Source organism: Scyliorhinus canicula, chromosome 10, assembly GCF_902713615.1.
Source record: "Scyliorhinus canicula chromosome 10, sScyCan1.1, whole genome shotgun sequence".
NCBI classification, from domain to species: Eukaryota; Metazoa; Chordata; class Chondrichthyes; order Carcharhiniformes; family Scyliorhinidae; genus Scyliorhinus; species Scyliorhinus canicula.
The window spans coordinates 154,253,461-154,277,760 of record NC_052155.1 but is presented as its reverse complement, the minus strand read 5'-3'; the positions used below and the strand labels follow the sequence as shown (position 1 = coordinate 154,277,760).

The window sequence follows — 24,300 nt, the reverse complement described above, 5'->3', positions numbered from 1 at the left end:
GCCTGTCAAGTAGAAGAAAGTTACAGCACCTAATTCATCCAACTCTATTAACAAGAGAGTCTGAAAGCCTTGAGTCATTAAGAAATTTGCTGTGTATGATCATTGACTTGCAAAAGTATTTCACTAATTCACGAGAGGTACATAAAGTTTTACCAAGGGTCCTATCCTGGTGATGTCAGGCAAATGTCACAAACCACGCTAATGGTATCTGTGAGGGTGCCCCAACTTTGAACCACCAATTTGTGGGGGTGTATAATTTTGTTTTTGGATTGGTGTGTGGAGTCACATGAAACCCCAGGGAGAATAACCAGTCTAGCTGTTGTGTCACAGTTATTAAAGACTATTTATTAAATTAAAGAAAAGACAAGTGACGCACAAACAGGACTACAATACTATAGGACAATTAAGTAAGAAATACTAATTATTAATACTAAATACTAATCACTAAAGACACTTACAGTTCATGAAGAACATATCCCTTGTTCCAAATTATGTCTAAGATTCCTGAACTCCAGACTTCCCTTCTCCCCAATCAACATCCCAATTACATAGATTTATGAGTCAAATTCAGCGTATAATTACCACACCATACTGGGATGATAATCAAGTCTGGAAAACATCTTTTCCTGATCCAATGAAGATATTTAAACTGCCTTTATGAAGGTCTTTGCATGGCCTTGGCTCTAAGACTTAGACGTGGGACTAGCTTCCTAGCTGTGAGTTGTGGACTGGCTCTCAGGCTGTTCGATGTAAACTGGCCTGCTAGTTACTGAGGGTGCTTGCAATTGTCCATTTTTCATTCTGTGTATTTGGCTATCTGCCTTTCTCAAATTCCTTGACTCTAGAATTTTGCATGTGTATACCTCCACTCATCTCTCAGTCATCCAGGTAAGCTGTTTCTACTAATATGATGATTTACACCTGATTTTGTCTAGATGCCTGCTAATCCCGTTCCTGGGAAAGTCACATCCCCACATGCCTTTTGAATGCTGCCTACTGCGGCCGCTAGGTCGATTTCTACCTCTTGCTAGGCAGATTTCATCCGATTATGATTTTAAAAATATATTTACTGCTGTTACTAGGCAGATCCATGGCACGTCCCCACCTTTTGAAAATTAAATGTCTTAATGTATAAGATGTTTCATTTCTCAGCCCTTTTCTTATTAGTTCTATGTGACTAAACATTATAAGATTCAAGAGCATGCATTCACATAGAAGATATCCCAGAGAATTTACACTCACTGTTCCCAAAAGCTTATTTTATACTCGGGATAAAGTGACCACAGTGAAGTTTTCTCTCCACAGCCACATGAGAGATTGTTAAGTTAAATGGTTGCAATAGCAAACACCATTGGAGTAACCAGATTTTCTAATCTCGAAATTTCTCCAAATAATTCAAAGGGCTGTGGTCTGTATATATGATTGTCTCTGCTGAGTTCTCAATGTTGGAACACCAGTACCAGGCTTAAAGTCTCTTTCTCAGTGGTTGAATACATCGGCCGGTGACTTTTTAATTTCCGTGAGAAATATCCCACTGGCTTCTCAAGGCCAATTTGTCTTCTTGTAATAACGTATCCCCTACATCACTGTCGCTAGCATCCACCGCCGGTTTAAACTGCTTGTTATAATTGGATGCTGCTAACACTGGGTTTGTCGTTAACACAGTTTTTAAATGGTTAAATTCTGTTTGGCAATGCTCCGTCCAGTCGAAGTACTTGTTCTTCTTCAACAGCTCTGTGAATGGTGCTCCCACATTGCACAAGTTTGGCATGAACCTAACTGTAGAATCCGCTCATGCCCAGAAATCTTAAAATCTCTTTTCTGATGGTGGGTTCTGGGAAGTCTCATATGGCCTGTAATTTTGCATCTCATAGGGCCATTTAACCATGTCCCACTGTGTCCCGGATATGAAGTTTGATCCTTGGCAAATTTGCTTTTTGCTAGATTCATCGCTGCATTAGCTTCTTCTAAGCGGTCAGACAGTTGTTTTTGGTAGTGTAGATACTCTTCCAACTCTGGCTGAACACCACTCAGTCATCAATGTATGCGGCACAGTAACTCAATCCTTGAATCACTCTGTTTGTGAGTCTCAGAAATGTTGCAGGGGCGTTCTTCATTCCAAATAGCATAACTTTGAATTGATGAAGTCCCTGTGGCATCACAAAAGCGGAGACCTCCCTTGCCCTCTCAGTCAAAGGTACTTGCAATAGCCCTTTAGCTTTTGGTGATGAATTTCAACTGTTCAACGCTTTTGATGCAGTCTTCCAAATGTGGAATAGGAAACAAATCCCTTTTGGCTACAGTATTCGCCACCTATAGTCCATGAACAGGATTCCATCCAATTTGGACACCATGACAATAGGGGAGTTCCAATCATTAGAACTCAATTCAATAATCCCATTCTGGAGCATTTACTCAATTTCCTTCTGTACCTGTGTTACCTTAACTATACTTAACCTATATGGATATTGTTTAATTGTAACGGTGACTCCCACATCAATGTAATGCGTCGCTAACCCTGTTCCATCTAGTCTATTCCCGCAAATACATTTATAGGACTGCAGTAACTCTGACCATTCAGTGGGGCTGTTATCTGGGACATCACTTAACCACTGGTTTACAATTTTCAGTGCTTCCTCATTACCCAAATGAATTATAGGGATGTCACTGTTTGAATTTGACCCATCATCTTCCTCCTGCTATGTTACTAATATAAGGGTCCTTCCTGTTGATTCCCTTATTTCTCCTTTCTTTTATTTTCCTGTTATCGTTTTTGATCCATGGATGCTTCATGGACATGCGTCTTTAAGTCAAGCAGCTGAGAGAATGAGGAATGCAGAAATTACAACAGAGAACGCTCTGCTAGGTTTGGACAGAAAAACTCAAGAGTTTTCGGAACCCAAGAGATAGGATGGGATTCAGTTTGATTGATTGGCTGATGGCCAATGAAATGGCCCAAATTGCATATTCTGCCTGGTAACAGGTGGTGAGTGGATCCCACCTGAGTGGGATGATTGCCAGAGACCCAAGGAAAGCAGCAAGTTGAGGCCTATACACAGAAAAAGGGTCTGCTCCATCTCTTTTCTCATCTCCAGAAAGGCTGTGATCTGATGTATTTCTGAAATTCCAGAGACCTGAATGAATCTGCAGTGAAAACCTGAAACTGAAAGCCTAGATTGAAGGCGGTCCAAAAACTGCATCGCTGTGTACAGAATCTGAATGAATCTGCAGTGAAAACCTCAAACCGAAAGCCTGAATTGACACAAAGATGCGAGAAACAACCATCTGAAACAAAGACTCTTTTTCCCTTTATTTATGATTTTCACCCCTTTCCTCCCCTCTGTGTTTGTCTGTCATGTCTGTGTGTGTATAGAGGTTGCAGGGCGGAAGTTAAAATGTGGGATTAGGAATTAGATATTAGTTGACCAAAGGACCATAATGTTTTCTCTTTTTAGTCAACATGGATGAACAGAGCCAGAAGGCTATCAAATAAAAATTCTTAAACATGAAAAGTTTGACTATAATACAATACTCCTTCACTCCCACTTATCTTCATAAAGGTACACTGATCTTAAGGATAACACAGGTTACATGATATATTTTATGCTTTGATGTTCTCACTAAGTTCAGTGGATTTCTCCTCAAATTCCTCCCAGATGATTGTCACATGAATGTTTCTAAACTCCACTCTCAAAAAGACACACTTTAAAAGCTTCTCTCAACCAATGTTTGCCAGCAGCTGTTTCATCAAGGATTTACCCCCAGGTTTTCCAGTGATCCTTTTAAACAAGGCGTTCTCTCAGCTGTTCCCAACAAGAATCTGCTTCCAGGTTTTACAACTCTCCTTTCAGTCTTCCTTTGTCTTGCGATGCTTTTAAGCATTTACACAAACTCTGAGATCCAGTCACCAATGCATCATAATCGTTTCCACTATCGCTTCACAAGCTATAATCAGATAATACAAACCTTAGAATCACTTCAGATATATTTGGCTTCTCACTAGCCAACTCCTTCTCAGCTCTGTCTGTGGCTTCAGTGAACAATACCCTGTTCCAGTTCCAGTTTCCTCTGTTCCTTTAACTTCAGACTTCCTGGAACTTTCTCTTCCATCTCTGGTTTTCTTACATAAGTGTTCTTTAGAGTTTTCTGGCACCTTCTCTTTGCCCCTTACTCCATTGTATGGCTGTTCTTCTAGCAAAGCTTCGAGAGATGTTCCCGCTCTCCCTGCGGAGCTCCTTATACTCTGGTCTCCTGTTAAAATTAACCTCAAAAGAGGCCTTTTCCTTAAAAGTGGCCCCATTTGCTTTGCAACATCTCATTCTTTCCCCAAGTTCATGATTACTTTTATCATAAGCTCTCTCACTCAGCACAATAGAAACACAGTTTGAATTGAAATCAAAATCCCCCATGCACGCAAACGCCTTTGTTTAACATGAATCTAACTAGAGTTTTGCCCTTTCTTACACTAAATTAAATTCACTTAAATCTATACCTTATTTCTAATATTTAACAAGACAATTATAGATCATTTAAAACGATCTCTATTGTCCTAACAAATGGAACACAATGAATACATGATAATTAATATTCAAGTAAAGCTGATAAATTTTACAGATCCATCAGTAAATTCACCTATGATTCCCATGGTGATGCTACCAGAATTCCTTTTCCCTCTTCTGTGAGCGTCTTCATGGATTGCCCTCTGTGACTGAGACTGACCTGGAGGCAGCCTGCTCTTTGCTCTGGCAAACAAAATGCCCATGACTTCCATTCTGGCTTGTGCCCATGAAGGAGTCACCATAGTCTGCCTCGCCTTCATATATGCAGGGGCAATCTCAGTCATCATAGAATTCTTATCATAGAATTTACAGTGCAGAAGGAGGCCATTTGGCCCATCGAGTCTGCACTGGCTCTTGGAAAGAGCACCCTACAAGGTCAACACCTCCCCCTATCCCAATAACCCAGTAACCCCACCCAACACTAAGGGCAATTTTGGACAATAAGGGCAATTTATCATGTCCAATCCACCTAACCTGCACATCTTTGGACTGTGGGAGGAAACCGGAGCACCCGGAGGAAACCCACGCACACACGGGGAGGATGTGCAGACTCCGCACAGACAGTGACCCAAGCCGGAATCGAACCTGTGACCCTGGAGCTGTGAAGCCATTGTGCTATCCACAATGCTACCGTGCTGCCCCTGATAGGGAGGTCACAGGGGGTGTCTCTGTCGGAGGCGACCGGGGCAGGCCAATGCTCACACGCATCTTGAATATGTCACCCCCACCATTGCTAGTAGTCTTGACTGCTTTAGTCCTTTTGAGGGTTACCCAGGAGCGGGACAGCATCTGGGACTGATTAACAATCATCATTGCTGAGTGTTTCAGCCACACTGTGCAGGCCACTTTGTTCCTGCACTCTCTTGTTGGCCTAGCTTATATGATCTCCACAAGAGTGGCCACTCTTTCAATTAATCCACATAATGCAGCATTTGACTGAGAGGTGGCGGCACTCATGACATCATTTTATTCCCCCATCTTCTGCCCAAGGGTGCACACAGGCTCAGGAAACTCTGTTAGATGTCAAAATATCTCCCTATGCTGCTCCACAAGCATCCACTTTGTGCATGATCCCTGAGGCTTAGCATCTCCAGCAAGTTAAGTATGGCTGGTACTGAATGTGACTCTCCACAGCTTTCCATGCCTCCATCATCTGTTCACATATGATGGGATGCACACCTTGTACCAACAATTCGACATGCAACAGAGGTCCTACTAAATCTGAATTGATGGAGGGTGCATTTGACTCTTCAGAATGCAACGTGCCCACAGAGGCCTCTGCTGCCTTGTTGTGCCATCACAATCTGCTCTTCCTTCAGCACTGACACTGCAATTTAGAGAAGATATAATTTAATGAAGCTTCCATCTCACTATGGCTACCTCCACGCAGTTCTATCTACTTATAGCTCACTGGGCTAAATCGTTGACTTTTAAAGCAGACCAATTCCCGTACCAGCCTCCCTGGACAGGCGCCGGAATGTGGCGTCTAGGGGCTTTTCACCGTAACTTCACTGAAGCCTACTCGTGACAATAAGCGATTTTCATTTTTCATTTCATTATCAAATGAAAACACCTAGATATAAAATTATAGATGAGTTGGGTGCTCGAAGAAAAGACATGTTTCACCATCGCTCTGAAAAACCTCCACCTTGCCCTTAACAACTGCGTGCCCTACTGAGACCCTGTCAATCTCCAGGGCCGCCTCTTCCATTGTCATCGGGATTGAGATTATAGCCGGTCTGTTCCCAGTTCTCCTCTGAGGGTGTTGTATGCTCTCTAGTCCTGAATAATGAAGAGTGAGAATGTGATAAATGAAGGTGTTCCCATCTGCACCTGAGAAGGCGTTGCACTGTTTAATACATCTCTGGCCATTCATATCTTGGTGCCATTCTAACATCTTCCATGGTGTGGCCATGATATTAATGCTTCCAAAGTCTCAGTATTGGTGGCGCTTGTTACCAATTAAGCAATGCCACGCAGAGGGCAACTGCACTTGCCACTATGGTTTTTCATGCCACTCTGCTACTCAGGACTCAACAGGTCATGAAATCGTTTTTGGGCACTGAATCCATGTCTCCCTTAATACTCTGCAGCTGGACAACCACTATTCCACGCCCACATATATCTGCTTCATCATTGCAGCTGACCTCCTCCTCCTTCCACTCTCCAAGAACAATATATACATGCAGGCCCTAACCACGTCCACCATTGTCTCAAGGTAGGTGTCATTAAACCCAGTTGCCCTTCCACCCAATCTGTTCATCCTGCTCTTCTCTCTTCTACTTTTCATAGTCAACAGAGACACTCTGCATGCAACTACAGTTCAGGTACCCTTTAACTAGCCATCCAACTTCCATCTCCCACCTGCAGGACCCGCCTGATGTCCACAAAGAAGATCTGTTAATTGGTTGCCTTCCTTAAGATCGCAACGCCATGTGAACAGCAAATACCAGCTTGAGAAGAACCTGTAAATGTCACGGTTCTCAAATATTTTCTATGTCAGAAAGATTTCGACTGTTAACTTCGTTTCTCTCCATTGTTGCTGCATGACATGCTGAGTATTTCCACCACCTTTTTTGTTTTCATAGTCTCCCTATTCCTATTACACATGTTGCAACGATATGGTGTCATCAGAATGAGGCACACTGTTCAGATGCTTGCTCTGACTGCTGAGTTAATCTTGGTCAACACACTCTGGGTTTTGAAGCCTGTAAGGGGTCCTGCCAAAGACTGTGCCACCCTCACCTGTGTAGGGCCATACATGGCCATCGGGGCATGAAGCAGCAGTTAATGCACTGACTGAGGGGAGGGGTAGCGCGGATTGGCAACGGATGAGATGTGGAGTCACTTTGAGCTGAGTGCCCACTGCCATGTTCCCGTTCATCATCATCCCTCACATGGTGATCCAACACTTCCATTGGAGATCACTTTTCTGCCAATCAGTGAGATAATAAATGACCAAAGCTAGTGTGACATGCATTCTATTTCAAGTGGCCTTCATGATGTGAAAGCCACTGGTGAGGCCTGAATGTATTCATTTGATTGTCACATTTGCTGCTTCGTACAGGTTGTCACTCTTTCCATGCACAAAGGCATCATTACAGACACCTATGGCCTGTGTGCCATGAATAGTTGAGATTAATTGCTCTCAAGGGTGCACAATACAGCTGGAATGCCTGCTGGTGCATTTCACGGTCTCTGCTGTAATTCCAGAAATAGTAATCCCCTAAAATTCAGCATCTATATCTAGCTGACTGAGATTAGCACATCCTGCAGCCTCCCATGAGGACTCGCTGTTGCAGTCGGTCTCCGCCATCAGCTCTTCCAAAACTTGTGAAGCCCAACTATCTTCCATACCGATTATATAGAAGTGTGAGTGTCTGAGTTGCCGCATGGTTTGCATAAATACTGTGGTGGTGCTCCTTCAGAATGTATGACCTCCTCAGAAGAGTTGCCATTATCTTCCTGCACCCCCTCCAACGGGATGCTTGACCGTCCGATGGAAGATTAAAGGCATGAATTGGAACTGCCAAGATAAAAATGTTTTAAGTGATCATCATAAATGTAATCATATTTCACTCACTGTCAACACCAGGTCAACATCAGCGAGTGTTGTATGCAATGGGGATGTCTGATATTTAATTATGTTACTAAGTGTGCAGCTAATGGCATGAATGGATGGATGGAAAGCATTGATTGGCTACCATTTATCTAAGCATTGACTTGTGGAATGATGCACACCTGCTTCAAGAAGACCACCATCATACCGGTACCAAAGAAGAACCAGGCAATGTGCCTCAATGACTACCGCCCGGTGGCCCTGACGTCAGTTGTAATGAAGTGCTTCGAGAGGCTGATCATGAAGCGCATCACCTCCATACTCCCGGAACGCCTTGACCCACTTCAATTCGCATACCGTCGCAACCGGTCCACATCAGACGCCATTTCCCTGGCCCTACACTCATCCCTAGAGCATCTCGAAAACAAGGACTCCTACATCAGACTCCTATTTATTGACTACAGCTCTGCCTTCAACACCATAATCCCAGCCAAGCTCATATCAAAGCTCCAAAACCTAGGACTTGGCTCTCCACTCTGCAACTGGATCCTTGACTTTCTGACCAACAGACCACAGACAGTAAGAATGAACACCAACACCTCCCCCACAATAGTCCTCAACACCGGTGCCCCGCAAGGCTGCGTACTTAGCCCCCTACTCTACTCCCTGTACACACACGACTGCATGGCAAAACTTGGTTCCAACTCCATCTACAAGTTTGCTGACGATACGACCATAGTGGGCCGGATCTCGAATAACGACGAGTCCGAATACAGGAGGGAGATAGAGAACCTAGTGGAGTGGTGCAACGACAACAATCTCTCCCTTAATGCCAGCAAAACTAAAGAGCTGGTCATCGACTTCAGGAAGCAAAGTACTGTACACACCCCTGTCAGCATCAACGGAGCCGAGGTAGAGATGGTGAGCAGTTTCAAATTCCTAGGGGTGCACATCACCAAAAATCTATCCTGGTCCACTCATGTCGACGCTATCACCAAGAAAGCACAACAGCGCCTTTACTTCCTCAGGAAACTAAGGAAATTTGGCATGTCCACATTAACCCTTACCAACTTTTACAGATGCACTATAGAGAGCATCCTCTCGGGCTGCATCACAGCCTGGTATGGCAACTGCTCGGCCCAGGACCGCAAGGAACTTCAGAGAGTCGTGAATACCGCCCAGTCCATCACATGAACCTGCCTCCCATCCATTAATTCCATCTACACCTCCCGCTGCCGGGGGAAAGCAGGCAGCATAATCAAGGATCCCTCCCACCCGGCTTACTCACTTTTCCAACTTCTTCCATCGGGCAGGAGATTCAGAAGTCTGAGAACACGGACGAACAGACTCAAAAACAGCTTCTTCCCCACTGTCACAAGACTCCTAAATGACCCTCTTATGGACTGTCCTCATTAACACTACACCCATGTCTGCTTCATCCGATGCCAATGCTTATGTAGTACATTGTATATATTGTGTTGCCCTATTATGTATTCTCATGTATTTTCTTGAATTCTGTTCAATTCCCTTTTCTTCCCATGTACTGAATGATCTGTTGAGCTGCTTGCAGAAAAATACTTTTCACTGTACTTCGGTACACGTGACAATAAACAAATCCAATCCAATGTACTGAGTGTGAATTTATTGCAAGAGTTCTAATGGGAGTTTCTGTTTCTGGCTAACATAAGTCAAAGAAGAGCTTTCATTTATATAGTGCTTTTCCTCGCTTCAGGATGTCCGAAGGGTGCTTCAAACCCATTGAGTCCCCGCTGAGACTCTGAGGGATTTCTTGCTGGCGAGCTTTCTCGCAGATCGAGGTGCCATTTTATCCGCCCCCCTCCCCCTGCTGCGTATTTGACCCCAACCCTCCAGTCACCCTACCCACTATCCCCCCAACCAAGGGGAAGCCCCCCCCCCCCCCCGCCTTCAATTGGCAGGCCCTCCCTCGCTGGGCCTGAACCCTGACAGCCAGGCTTCCTGGCACTGCCAGGGTGGCACTGCCAGGGTGGCACTGCCAGGGTGCCAGGGGGAGTGCTAGGATGCCATCCTGCACTGTCTCTGATCACGCGGTGGTCTTCAATAGCTTGGGAGAGCCTCCCAGCTGCTGTTAGAACTGGTCCACGTTTGTGTGGACAAGTGCTACACATTACCCTGCACTGTCTCACAGGTGCGGCCGGTGAGTCCTGGGAACCTGGTGAATCCGGCGTCCAGGTATTTAAATGAGTCATGGGCTCATTTAAATTTTCAGATCTGGACCTCACCCAGCGACGTTGAGATCCAGATATGCCAGGCAGAGTGGGCCGGGTGACTAGCACAAGGGAGCCCGATTTGGGGCTCACATGCGATTCACCCGTTGTGCCCGGATCTGCGCCAGGTGAAAGAGGATTGCTGAATTGCACCCAAAGGCTCTGCTGTAATGCTGTAATATAGGGACACACGGCAGCAGATTCAGTTGAGGGATACTAGGAAAAACATCATCGAGTAACATTGGTGATCTTTTACAATCACCTGAGAGGACAGATGAGTCCTCCATTTTATGTCCCATCTGAAAGACAGTACATCTGACAGTGCAGCACTCTCTGGAAGTGCAGCATTTCACTGGAATGTTTTCCTAAATCATGTGTTCCAATCTCTGGCTTGAACCTACAACCATCTGACTCGAGGTAAAAGTGCCACCAGATGGATCACGGCTGACAAAGAACATCAGGCTGACAACTAAATTTAGGAAGTAGGTTAGTATTATGGAGTGTGCCTTCAGTCAACATTATCTTCTGCAAATTGCTTGATTATTTTTAGGGCTATGAAAGGAATCCCTTGATTTTTGTTCTTCTGAATTGGTCTCAAGTTCTCCTGGGAATTGAGTAACTAACTGGTGGTTGAGTGGGAATAAGTGGGAGCAATGGCGTATTGTACTTATACCATGGCAGAATGTCTGGCTTATATGATAGCTCATCTTTTGCTGTCCTTTAGTTTTCATGTGTTCCTAGACAATCAATGAATCCCCCATGGAATTTTGGTCCCAAAAGGGCAAGAAGTTGATTGAAGCAAGACTCAGGTGCTTATCAAATATATATATATATATATTTATATATTATATATTTAGTGGTTTAGATAAAACATATCTGGTTCTCCTTAGGTAAAATTTTCTGAACTGCAGGTTTCACTAAGAGTAAAATTGTGTTTCCATTAATGTAGCAAATGCAAGCAGTCAAGTGAGTGATTCATGTTAAAATCACATTGCGTTTTAGAGCCCCATTTCACTGTAAAATTGATCTTGAGAACTCAATTCCTGAGAAAAAGGAAAGGCTTAAATACTGGAGGCATTTTAGTTTTGGCAGTTTTGTTCCCAATTTGTGACAGAATGTGCAGGGGAAAGATCACTCAGGCAGTCTTTTTCATCTCGAGCATATATCAAGTAAGAAAGAATCTTTAGTCAAGCCTGTAGGAAACTAAGATTTCTTTTAAAATAAGCTTTTGCTCTTCAGTTATGCATGAAGGTACAGCAGGCAGTAAAGAAGGCAAATGGTATGTTGGCCTTCATAGCTAGAGGATTTGAGTACATGAGCAGGGATGTTTTGCTGCAATTATGCAAGGCCTTAGTGAGATCATACCTGGAATATTTTTTTTTAATATAATTTTTATTGGAATTTTTTACAGAAAATATAAAACATAACGACAAACAATGAAATGCAACAAAATAACCCATAATAACTGTAACACCCCCAGACCGTATCGACGCATGTATCCCATCCCCCACCCCCCCCAACCCCAATGAACAACAAAAGAACTTAAAAATAAATTTAAATTAAATAAACAAACATAGTCATCGTCCGCCCCCCCCCCCCCCCCCCCTCACCTTTTCCCTCCCCCTTCCCCCCCTCACCCCCGGGTTGCTGCTGCTTCTGTCCCTATCGTTGAGCCAGAAAGTCGAGAAAAGGTTGTCACCGCCTAAAGAACCCTTGTACCGACCCTCTCAGGGCGAATTTGACCTTCTCTAGCTTAATGAAACCTGCCATGTCATTGATCCAGGTCTCCACGTTTGGGGGCCTCGCATCCTTCCATTGTAGCAAGATCCTTCGCCGGGCTACTAGGGACGCAAAGGCCAGCACATCGGCCTCTTTCGCCTCCTGCACTCCCAGCTCCACCCCAACCCCAAAAATCGCGAGTCCCCATCCTGGCTTGACCCTGGATCCCACCACCCTCGACACCGTCCTCGCCACCCCCTTCCAGAACTCCTCCAGTGCCGGGCATGCCCAGAACATATTGGCATGGTTCGCTGGACTCCCCGAGCACCTGACACACCTGTCTTCACCCCCAAAGAACCTACTCATCCTCGTCCCAGTCATGTGGGCCCGGTGCAGCACCTTGAATTGGATGAGGCTAAGCCGCACACACGAGGAGGAAGAATTAACCCTCTCCAGGGCATCAGCCCATGTTCCGTCTTCGATCTGTTCCCCCAGTTCCCCCTCCCACTTAGCTTTCAGCTCCTCTACTGACACCTCCTCCGCCTCCTGCATAACCTTGTAGGTATCAGATATCTTCCCCTCTCCGACCCAGACCCCCGAAAGCACCCTGTCACTCACCCCCCTCGTGGGAAGCGAAGGGAATCCCTCCACCTGCCACCTAGCAAATGCCTTTACCTGCAGATACCTGAACATGTTCCCCGGGGGGAGCCCAAATTTCTCCTCCAACTCCCCCAGGCTCGCAAACCTCCCATCAATAAACAGGTCCCTCAGCTGTCCGATGCCCGCTCTGTGCCAACCCTGAAATCCCCCATCAATGTTCCCCGGGACAAACCTATGGTTCCCCCTTAATGGAGCCTCCATCGAGCCCCACTTCTCCCCTATGTCACCTCCACTGCCCCCAAATCTTGAGGGTAGCCGCCACCACCGGACTCGTGGTATACCTCATAGGAGGGAGCGGCCACGGCGCCGTTACCAGGGCCCCCAGGCTTGTATCTCCACAGGACGCTCTCTCCATCCGTTTCCATGCTGCCCCCTCCCCCTCCATTACCCACTTGTGCACCATCGACACATTGGCCGCCCAATAATACCCCGAGAGATTGGGTAACGCCAGCCCCCCCCCCCCCCCCCCCCCCCCCCATCTCTACCCCGCTCCAAGAAGACCCTCTTCACCCTCGGGGTCCCATGCGCCCAAACAAAGCTCATTATGCTGCTAGTCACCCTTCTAAAAAAGGCCCTAGGGATAAAGATGGGAAAACACTGAAAAAGGAACAAGAACCTCGGGAGAACTGTCATTTTGACGGACTGCACTCTACCCGCCAACGATAGCGGCACCATGTCCCACCTTTTAAATTCCTCCTCCATCTGTTCCACCAGCCTGGTAAAATTAAGCTTATGGAGAGTCCCCCAACTCCTGGCCACCTGCACCCCCAGGTATCTGAAACTCTTCACTGCCCTCTTAAACGGGAGTCTCCCAATTCCCTCCTCCTGATCACCCGGGTGTACTACAAATACCTCACTCTTGCCTAAATTTAACTTATAGCCCGAGAAGCCCCCAAATTCCGCTAACAGCTCCATCACCCCTGGCATTCCCCCTTCTGGATCCGCCACATACAACAGCAGGTCGTCCGCATACAGCGATACACGATGTTCCTCCCCACCCCGCACCAGACCCCTCCATCTCCCTGACTCCCTCAACGCCATAGCCAAAGGTTCAATCGCCAGTGCAAAGAGCAAGGGGGACAGGGGGCACCCCTGCCTAGTCCCACGGTAGAGCCTAAAGTACTCCGATCTCCTTCCATTGGTAACTACACTGGCCATCGGAGCCGCGTAGAGCAGCCTCACCCATTTGATGAATCCCTCCCCGAATCCGAACCACTCCAGCACCTCCCACAGGTACCCCCACTCAACTCTATCAAATGCTTTCTCCGCATCCAGCGCCACCACTATCTCTGCCTCCCCCTCCACTGCCGGCATCATAATAACATTTAGCAGTCTCCACACATTCGTGTTGAGCTGCCGTCCCTTGACAAATCCTGTCTGATCCTTGTGTATCACCCCGGTACACAGTCCTCTATCCTGGTGGCCAGGATCTTCGCCAGCAACTTAGCGTCAACGTTGAGGAGCGAGATAGGCCTGTATGATCCACACTGCAAGGGGTCCTTATCCCGCTTCAGGATCAGAGAGATCAGTGCCCGCGACATCGTCGGGGGCAAAACCCCCCCCTCCCATGCCTCATTGAAGGCTCGCACCAACAGGGGGCCCACCAGATCCGCATACTTTTTATAAAATTCCACCGGGAACCCGTCCGGCCCCAGCGCCTTACCTGACTGCATTTGTCCAATCCCCCTGACTAGCTCCTCCAACTCTATCGGCGCCCCCAGCCCCTCTACCAGCTCCTCTTGAACCCTTGGGAACCATAGCCTGTTCATGAAGCTCTCCATTCCCCCTCTCCCCATCGGAGGTTCTGACCGGTACAGTTCCTCGTAGAAGTCCCTAAAGACCCCATTTACTTCTGTCCCCTTCTGCACTACATTCCCACCCCTATCCGTCACTCCACCAATTTCCCTAGCCGCATCTCGCCTGCGGAGCTGATGCGCCAACATCCTGCTCGCCTTCTCCCCATACTCATATACCATGCCCTGCGACCTCCTACACTGTGTCTCCGCCTTTCTGGTGGTCAACAAGTCAAATTTGGCCTGCAAACTACGCCGTTCCCCCAGTAACCCCTCCTCCGGTGCCTCCGCGTATCTCCTGTCCACATCCAGGAGCTCCCCCACCAGTCTCTCCCTCTCCTTCCTCTCCCTCCATTCCCTATGGGCCCGGATGGAGATCAGCTCCCCCCGGATCACTGCTTTCAGAGCCTCCCAGACCATCCCCACCCGGACCTCCCCCGTGTCGTTGGTATCAAGATACCCCTCAATACTTCCCCGGACCCTCCTACACACCTCCTCATCAGCCAGCAGCCCCACATCCAGGCGCCAGAGCGGGCGCTGGTCCCGCGCCTCCCCCATCTCCAGATCAACCCAGTGTGGAGCATGGTCTGAAATCGCTATGGCCGAATACTCTGCATCCTGCACCTTCAGGATCAATCCCCTGCTCAGGATGAAAAAATCTATTCGGGAATAGACCCTATGGACATGGGAGAAAAAGGAATACTCCCGCGCTCTCGGCCTCCCAAACCTCCAGGGATCCACCCCCCCCATCTGGTCCATAAACCCCCTCAGCACTTTGGCCGCCGCCGGTCTCCTACCCGTCCTTGAACTGGACCGGTCCAGTGGGGGATCCAGCACTGTGTTAAAGTCTCCCCCCATGATCAGGCCCCCTGCCTCCAGGTCCGGAATGCGGCCCAACAAGCGCCTCATGAAGCCGGCATCATCCCAATTTGGGGCATATACATTAACCAGCACCACCTTCTCTCCCTGCAGCCTACCCTTCACCATAATATATCTGCCCTCCTTGTCCGATACCACCTCAGCCGCCTCGAACGCCACCCTCTTCCCCACCAGAATCGCCACCCCCCGGTTCTTCGTGTCCAATCCTGAGTGAAAAACCTGCCCCACCCACCCCTTCCTCAGACGAACCTGGTCCACCACCTTCAAGTGGGTCTCCTGGAGCATAGCCACGTCCGCCTTCAGCCCCTTCAGATGAGAAAATACCCTAGTTCTCTTAACCGGCCCATTCAGCCCCCTCACATTCCAGGTAATCAGCCGGATCAGAGGGCAACCTGCCCCTCTCCCCCGCCGGCTAGCCATAGCTTATCAACTGCTCGCCCCAGGCCAGCTCGCCCCGCCTGACCCGTTCCCCATGGCGATAACACCTCTCCTCTTACCCCCCCCGGCCCACACCAGCTCCTTCCTGGCCATTCCAGCAGCAACCAGGTATCCCCCCCCCCCAGGCTAGGACCCCTCCTAGCCGCGACGCACCCTCCATGGTACTTCCGTGAGTCAGCTGACTTCTGCTGACCCGGCAGCTCCTGCCAAAACCCATCTCCTCCCGGCATGGGGTCATCCCCCTCTTGCCACACCTCCTTGGCACCGCTTCAGCGCGGGAAAGAAAACCAGTAGAGGCCACGCCCCCACCTCCAGCTCCGCCCCGCAGCACGGACATCCAGAGGAAAGCCCGTGCTTTCACACTGCCACACCCCACCCTTCTGACGCAGCTCCTCAAATTCCAGCTCCACCCATCCCCCGGCCCCGTACAGAAGAGAACATATAAAGCACATACCGCCAACGTTCCTCACATACCACACACCCATACCCAACAGACAAACCCACCCGGAAACAGAGCAAAAAGAAAACCAGCATTAAAAAAAACACGTGTCAAAATTGAAGAACAGCAACAGCGAAAACAGCAACGGCCATAGTGTGTCCCCAGACCCTAGTTCGAGTCCAGCTTCTCCGCCTGTACAAAGGCCCATGCCTCCTCCGGGGACTCGAAGTAGTGGTGCCGGTCCTTATATGTCACCCACAGACGCGCAGGCTGCAGCATTCCAAATCTGACCTGCTTGGCATGCAGCACCGCCTTCATCCGGTTGAACCCGGCCCGCCGCTTTGCCACCTCCGCACTCCAGTCCTGGTAGATTCGCACTACCGAATTCTCCCACTTGCTGCTCCTCTCTTTCTTGGCCCAGCGCAGCACACACTCCCGGTCACTAAATCGATGGAACCGCACCAGCACCGCCCGCGGGGTTCATTTGCCTTGGGCCTCCTGGCAAGCACTCTGTGAGCTCCCTCAAGCTCCAGGGGCAAATGGAAGGACCCCGCTCCCATCAACGAGCTCAACATCGTGGTCACGTACGACGGGAGATCTGACCCCTCCAGCCCCTCCGCCAGGCCCAGGATCCTCAAATTCTTTCGCCTCGTGCGAACGTCCAGCTCCTCCAAGCGGTCTTGCCACTTTTTGTGAAGTGCCTCGTGCAACTCCACTTTCCCCATGAGGACCACGGCCTCCTCCTCCCGCTCAGCGGCCTGCTGCTGCAACTCCCTAATGGGCACCTCCTGTGCCGCCTGAGCCCCAAGCAGCTTGTTGGTAGTCCCATTCAGGGAGTCCAGCAACTCAGCCTTCAGCTCCGCAAAACAGCGCAGAAGAGAGGCCTGCTGCTCCTGCGCCCACTTCCACCAGTCCTCAGGTGTTCCGCCGGCCGCCATTTTGTCCTTCTTCCCCCGCTTTTCTTGGGGAGCTGCTGCAGCTTTTTCCTTTGCCCCACTCCGGGTGAGCACCATAAATTATGGGGAATGCTCCTCTAGACACTTCCCCCACCAGGATTCGTCGAGACAGCGCCGTTTGGGGCCCTCAAATCGGCCTAAAAGTCCTTAAGTAGCGGGAGCTGCGGTGCGCCGCACCTGCAAAGCCGATTTTCTGACCGCTCCACTCCTAGTCCAGGCCATCCACCGGTGGAGAATCTGAGAATGAGTGTTCCCACACGGGAAAAAGTCCAAACAGCACCACTACAAGCCCTTAAAAGAGCCCCAAAGTCCGAAAATAGTGGAAGCCACTGAACGTGCGGCTTAGCTCCGCATCACCGCTACCAGAAGTCTGTCTCCGCTTCTTCAATGGCCTTGGTGAGATCTTTTCACCGTTCTTCCCTCTGCTGCTAGAATTCAGCTTTCATAAAGGCCCTCAGGTCAGCTTGAAACCTATAAGCTAGCCCTTCCCCCGCTTGCATGCTTGCAGAGGCTTTTGTTTGCTGCTGCTTCAGACAAATCTTGCACTGTTTCTGAGGGTCTGATAACCAAGAAACATCCTATTCCTGGGGGAAAATACTCCTTGAACATTCACCCACGCCTTTTCATCGAAATTCCAACCCGTGCTGCCCAAAAAATAGCTCTTTTCTGCAACCTTAGGCAGAAGCTGCCTCTGTGTGATCACTCACTCCATGATGCACACCGGAAGTCCCCCATACCTGGAATATTGTGTGCAGTTTTGACCTCAATCTCTGAGGAAGGATGTTCTTTCTATAGCTTGAGTCCAGCAGAGCTTTATCAGACTAATGCATGGGATGGCAGGACTGACGTGTGAGGAGAGATTGAGTCAGTTAGGATTGTATTCCCTGAAGTTTGGAAGAATGAGGGTGGATCTCAAGAAATCCCTTAAAATTCTAATAGGACTAGACAGGGTAGTTGGAGGAATGATGTTCCAGATGGTGGGTGTGTCCAGAACCAGGGGTCACAGTCTAAGGATACGGGGTAAGCCATTTAGGACCAAGAGGAGGAAAAATTTCTCCACCCAGAGAGTGGTGAACCTGTGGAATTCGCTAGCACAAGAAGGAGTTAGGTATAGCTCTTGGAGATAAAGGGATTAAAGAATGTGAGGCGGAAAGCAGGAACAGGTTACTGAGTTGGATGATCAGCCATGATGATAATGAATGACAGAGTAGCCTTGAAGGCCAAATGGCCTCCTCCTGCTTCTATTTTCTATCTTTCAATGTTATTAGAGTGAATTAAATGTGTCTTTTTTTCCATCCTTATCTACCAACACTGGAATGTGTGTGAACTGGCATACATACAATAAAATAAGATCACGGTGCATACGTTAGTAAAAATGAAGGGGGTAATGTTGATCTCGGGAGAAATATTGCCAGTCATACACTCTCACAAGAAGTCCAAATTATTCCCATTGAGTTTTTGGTTTTATAAATGTTAACCAGGTGTCTGAGCAGCTCAACATTTGTGCCCTTGACTCCCAGGGGAAAGATAATTAGGGTTGGAGGGGTAATTCCTAATCTTGTGCTAGCATGTATTAAAGAGGATAGTGAATTGGCAACCTGTTTCAATATGTCCCCATTTTTATCTCCATTGACTTCTTGGAGCTTGGGTGATAAACCAACTTGCTACTTAACCTTGTTTAGGTGCATTTCAGGAGTTACAAATCAAATGGGACTATTCTTTTATATTCTGGGGGTAACAGAGTAAGTTGAACAAACTTCTGAGTTGGGGGGAAGGGAAAGTGAAAGCGACAGGGAGCATGGAGTTAAATGGCAAGATACGCAGGAGGATAACATGTAGGCAGGTGGATTTAAGCTTGAGGCAGACTAGGAATTCAACAAAAAGGAAGGATAACTTTGGACATCTTAGGACTTCCGATATCTGTAATGATAAGAAAGTTAGCAATAAGGCACTTTACCTGAATGCTCGTAGCATTTGTAACAAAGTAGACGAAATAATGGCACAGATCATCGTGAATGATTATGATGTGGTAGGCATCACAGAGACATGGCTGCAGGGGGTTCAGGACTGGCAGTTAAACATCCAAGGATATACAACCTATCGAAAAGACAGGGAGGTGGGCCGAGGGGGTGGGGTTGCCTTGTTAGTTAAGAACAAAATTAAATCTATGGCACTAAACGACATAGGGTCGGATGATGTGGAGTCTGTGTGGGTAGAATTGAGGAACCACAAAGGCAAAAAAACCATAATGGGAGTTATGTACAGACCTCCTAACAGTGGTCAGGACCAGGGGCGCAACATGTACCGGGAAATAGAAAAGGCATGTCAGAAAGGCAAGGTCACGGTGATCATGGGGGACTTCAATATGCAGGTGGATTGGGTAAATAACGTAGCCAGTGGATCCAAAGAAAAGGAATTCATGGAATGCTTACAAGATGGCTTTTTGGAACAGCTTGTCATGGAGCCCACAAGGGAGCAGGCTATTCTGGACCTAGTGCTATGTAATGAACTAGACTTTATAAAAGATCTTAAAGTAAGGGAACACTTAGGAAGCAGTGATCATAATATGGTTGAGTTCAGTCTGCAGTTTGAAAGAGAGAAGGCAAAATCGGATGTAATGGTGTTACAGTTAAATAAAGGTAATTACGAGGGCATGAGAGAGGAACTGGCGAAAATCGACTGGAAGCAGACCCTAGTGGGGAAGACAGCAGAGCAAAAATGGCAGGAGTTTGTATGCATAATTGAGGACACTGTACAGAGGTTCATCCCCAAGAAAAGAAAGATTATCCGGGGAGGGATTAGACAGCCATGGCTGACAAAGGAGGTCAGGAAATGTATCAAAGAAAAAGAGAGATCCTATAAAGTGGCCAAAAGCACTGGGAAATCAGAAGATTGGGAAGACTACAAAAACAAACAGAGGTTAACAAAGACACAAATAAGGAAGGAGAGGATCAAATATGAAGGCAAGCTAGCCAGTAATATAAGAAATGATAGTAAAAGTTTCTTTCAATACATAAGAAACAAACGACAGGCCAAAGTAGACATTGGACCAATTCAAACTGATTCCGGAAGGCTAGTGATGGGAGACAAGGAAATGGCTGGAGAACTTAATAAGTACTTTGCGTCTGTCTTCACAGTGGAAGACATGAGTAATATCCCAAAAATTATAGAGGGTCAGGGGGCTGAGTTGAGTATGGTTGCCATTACAAAAGAGATGGTGCTAAAAAAGCTAAAAGGTCTTAAAATTGACAAATCTCCTGGCCCCGATGGGCTACACCCTAGAGTTCTGAGGGAGGTGGCTGAAGAAATAGCGGAAGCGTTGGTTGAGATCTTTCAAAAATCACTGGAGTCAGGGAAAGTCCCGAACGATTGGAAGATCGCTGTTGTAACCCCCTTGTTCAAGAAAGGATCAAGACAAAAGATGGAAAATTATAGGCCAATTAGCCTAACCTCGGTTGTTGGTAAAATTCTAGAATCGATCGTTAAGGATGAGATTTCTAAATTCTTGGAAGAGCAGGGTCGGATTAGAACAAGTCAACATGGATTTAGTAAGGGGAGGTCGTGCCTGACGAACCTGTTAGAATTCTTTGAGGAGGTGACAAGTAGGTTAGACCAGAGAAACCCAGTGGATGTGGTCTATCTGGATTTCCAAAAGGCCTTTGATAAGGTGCCACACAGGAGGCTGCTGAGTAAGGTGAGGGCCCATGGTGTTCGAGGTGAGCTACTGGCATGGGTTGAGGATTGGCTGTCTGACAGAAGGCAGAGAGTTGGGATAAAAGGTTCTTTTTCGGAATGGCAGCCGGTGACCAGCGGTGTCCCACAGGGTTCAGTGTTGGGGCCGCAGCTGTTCACCATATATATTAATGACCTGGATGAAGGGACTGGGGGCATTCTAGCGAAGTTTGCCGATGATACAAAGTTAGGTGGTCAGGCAGGTAGTGCTGAGGAAGTGGGGAGGCTGCAGAAATATCTAGACAGTTTGGGAGAGTGGTGCAGGAAATGGCTGATGCAATTCAACGTGAGAAAATGTGAGGTCTTGCACTTTGGAAAAAAGAATCCAAGCATAGACTACTTTCTAAACGGTGAGAAAATTCATAATGCCAAAGTACAAAGGGATCTAGGAGTGCTAGTCGAGGATTCCCTAAAGGTAAACATGCAGGTTGAGTCTGTGATTAAGAAAACGAATGCAATGTTGTCATTTATCTCAAGAGGGTTGGAATATAAAAGCAGCGATGTGCTACTGAGCCTTTATAAGGCTCTGGTTAGGCCCCATTTGGAGTACTGTGTCCAGTTTTGGGCCCCACATCTCAGGAAGGACATACTGGCACTGGAGCGTGTCCAGCGGAGATTCACACGGATGATCCCTGGAATGGCGGGTCTAACATATGATGAACGGCTGAGGATCCTGGGATTGTATTCATTGGAGTTTAGAAGGTTAAGGGGAGATCTAATAGAAACTTACAAGATAATACATGGCTTAGAAAGGGTGGACGCAAAGAAACTGTTTCCGTTAGGCGAGGAGACGAGGACCCGTGGGCACAGCCTTAGAATTAGAGGGGGTAAATTCAGAACAGAAATGCGGAGACATTTCTTCAGCCAGAGAGTGGTGGGCCTGTGGAATTCATTGCCGCGGAATGCAGTGGAGGCCGGGACGCTAAATGGCTTCAAGGCAGAGATAGATAAATTCTTGATGTCGCGAGGAATTAAGGGCTACGGGGAGAATGCTGGTAGATGGAGTTGAAATGCCCATCAGCCATGATTGAATGGCGGAGTGGACTCGATGGGCCGAATGGCCTTACTTCCACTCCTATGTCTTATGGTCTTATGGTCTTAATACTGACAAGACCCACCAGAACTGGTACATAATTTGCTAGTCAATTACCTGTACCATTACTCAGAGGACACAAGAGAAAAAGCCCCTGCCTGAATAATCTGTCCTGTTCAAATGCTTCTACTTAAATATTACGTCACATTTTGGTTGCGTAAAATAATGTACAATGGCGAAAGGTCTGAATGATAAAGATGGAGCTTGCTGAATCTCAAAGTACACTGTCAGACTTGTACCCAAGAATTGTCTCTGCATTCAAATATGCTGTGACTTGTTCACACAGTTACATCTTAAAATTCATTAAACTGCACCTTTTGCTAACTCCACTATTATGGTGTGGGGGTGTTTTACCCATTTTTATTCTAGGGGCTGGATTTTATGCCCTCCCCCACCCCACCCCCATCCAGGGGCGAAATTCTCCGACCCCCAGCAGGTTCGGAGAATCGCCTGAGGCCGCCTAAAATCCCGCCCCCGCCGTGGCAGAGATTCTCCGCCACCCGGGAAGTGGCGGTGGCGGAATCTCGCCACTCCAATCGGAGAGGCCCCTGCGGTGATTCTCCGGCCCGATTGGGCCGAAGTCCCGCCGCTGGGAGGCCTCTCCCGCCGCCGAGGTTTATACCACCTCTGGAACGGCGGAATCAGTGGCGCGAGCAGGCCTGCTGGGGGGGGCGGGGGGCGATCGAACCCTGGGGGGGCGGGGGGCGATCGAACCCCGGGGGGTGCCCCCACGGTGGCCTGGCCCGCGATCGGGGTCCCCCCGCTCAGACTCCGGGCCAGTGCCCTGGGTGCACTATTTTCTTCCGCGTCCACCACGGCCTCCGCCATGGCGGAAGCGGAAGAGAACCCCACATCGCGCATGCACCGGCAGTGACGTCAGCGGCCAGCTGCCGCTGACGTCACTGTCGGCGCATGCGCCGATCGGCGAAAGCCTTTCGGCCAGCCCCGCTGCCGGGGGTGCTGGTTTTTTGCGCCAGTCTTCTGGTGCCAACCGCTCCAGCGCGGGGCTGGCCCCCAAAGGTGGGGAGAATTCCCCACCTTTGGGGAGGCCCGACCTCTGAGTGGTTGGCGCTACTCCCCTACGTCGGCACCCTCCGTCACGCCGGGTAGAGGAGAATGCCACCCCAGATGTGTTTCCCCATCTTTCTGTCCAGCCCTAAGCTTTTTTAAATTCGTTCTTGGGATGTGGACATTTGTTGGCCATCACTAATTAGCCTTGAACTATGTGGCTTATTGGGCCATTTCAGTGGGGGGGGGGGGGGGGGGGGGGGGGGGGCGCGACCCTAGAGCATTACCATAGGTATCTAGATTACTATCCAGTGACTATACCACTACGCCACTGCCTCCCCAATAATATAATTTTCCCCTATAATACAGTATATGAGCAGATGTCAAAATTGGTGGCCCACCCACCATTTTTATATAAATAATTAATGGTCAATTGAGCCTGTTAACCCTGTTAAGGCCCGTCAGTGCACTTAATGGCCATTTAAGGGACTTTTCCCACCCAGCCTCAATATTGAGGCTGGCAGGCACCCAATGACTGAGAGTGGGAAATAGAGAAAGTACTAATTCTCAATCTTGGAATGGAAGGGGTGCACCTCCATCAAATGGCCCCTTCTGACTGGGGGTGCCCTCCCCTCACGGACCTGAGACCTTGTAATGTCCCCCATCCCCCAAAACTGAAGTTGACCCCTTGCAACCCCCATCTGTCAAATTTGTGCCCACTCATTTAACGTGTCTATTTCTCTTTGCAATCTTTGTAACTCCTCTTGACAACTTACTTTCCGACCTCTTTTGGTGTCACCGTTAGATTTAGCTTTCATATATTTGATCCCTTCATCCAAGTACTTAATAGTGGTTATAAATAGTTGAAGATCCAGCACTGACCCCTCTGGCACACCAGTCATCACAGCTTGTGTAGTAACCTTTGATGTGCTAACTTTTCAAATGTGTTGCTCGTTCTGGTGAGTGTGCTTTGCACTCAATTGGCTCTGTTTTATTACCTTGCTCTAGAGTCACCAGGTATCTTTATGATACCACCACGAGGTTCAAGTTCAAGTGCTGATCAATAACTCGGTACACCAATTAGTAAGGTTCAAATCAAAACACGTTTATTATATACACAGTTAATCGCTACTCATGCATGAACACTACAAAACTAGACTATCTCTATCACTGCTAGACTATCTATATCACTACAGGCCAATACTTATCTTTGGAAAAG

The 24,300-nt window shown here is 48.0% G+C and overlaps 1 protein-coding gene across 1 annotated transcript in view; it reads left to right on the top strand.

Moving 5' to 3' along the window:
- Positions 1 to 24,300, top strand: part of pou6f2 (POU class 6 homeobox 2) — an 828,619-nt gene that overhangs the window by 542,169 nt on the left and 262,150 nt on the right. The window lies entirely within an intron of this gene.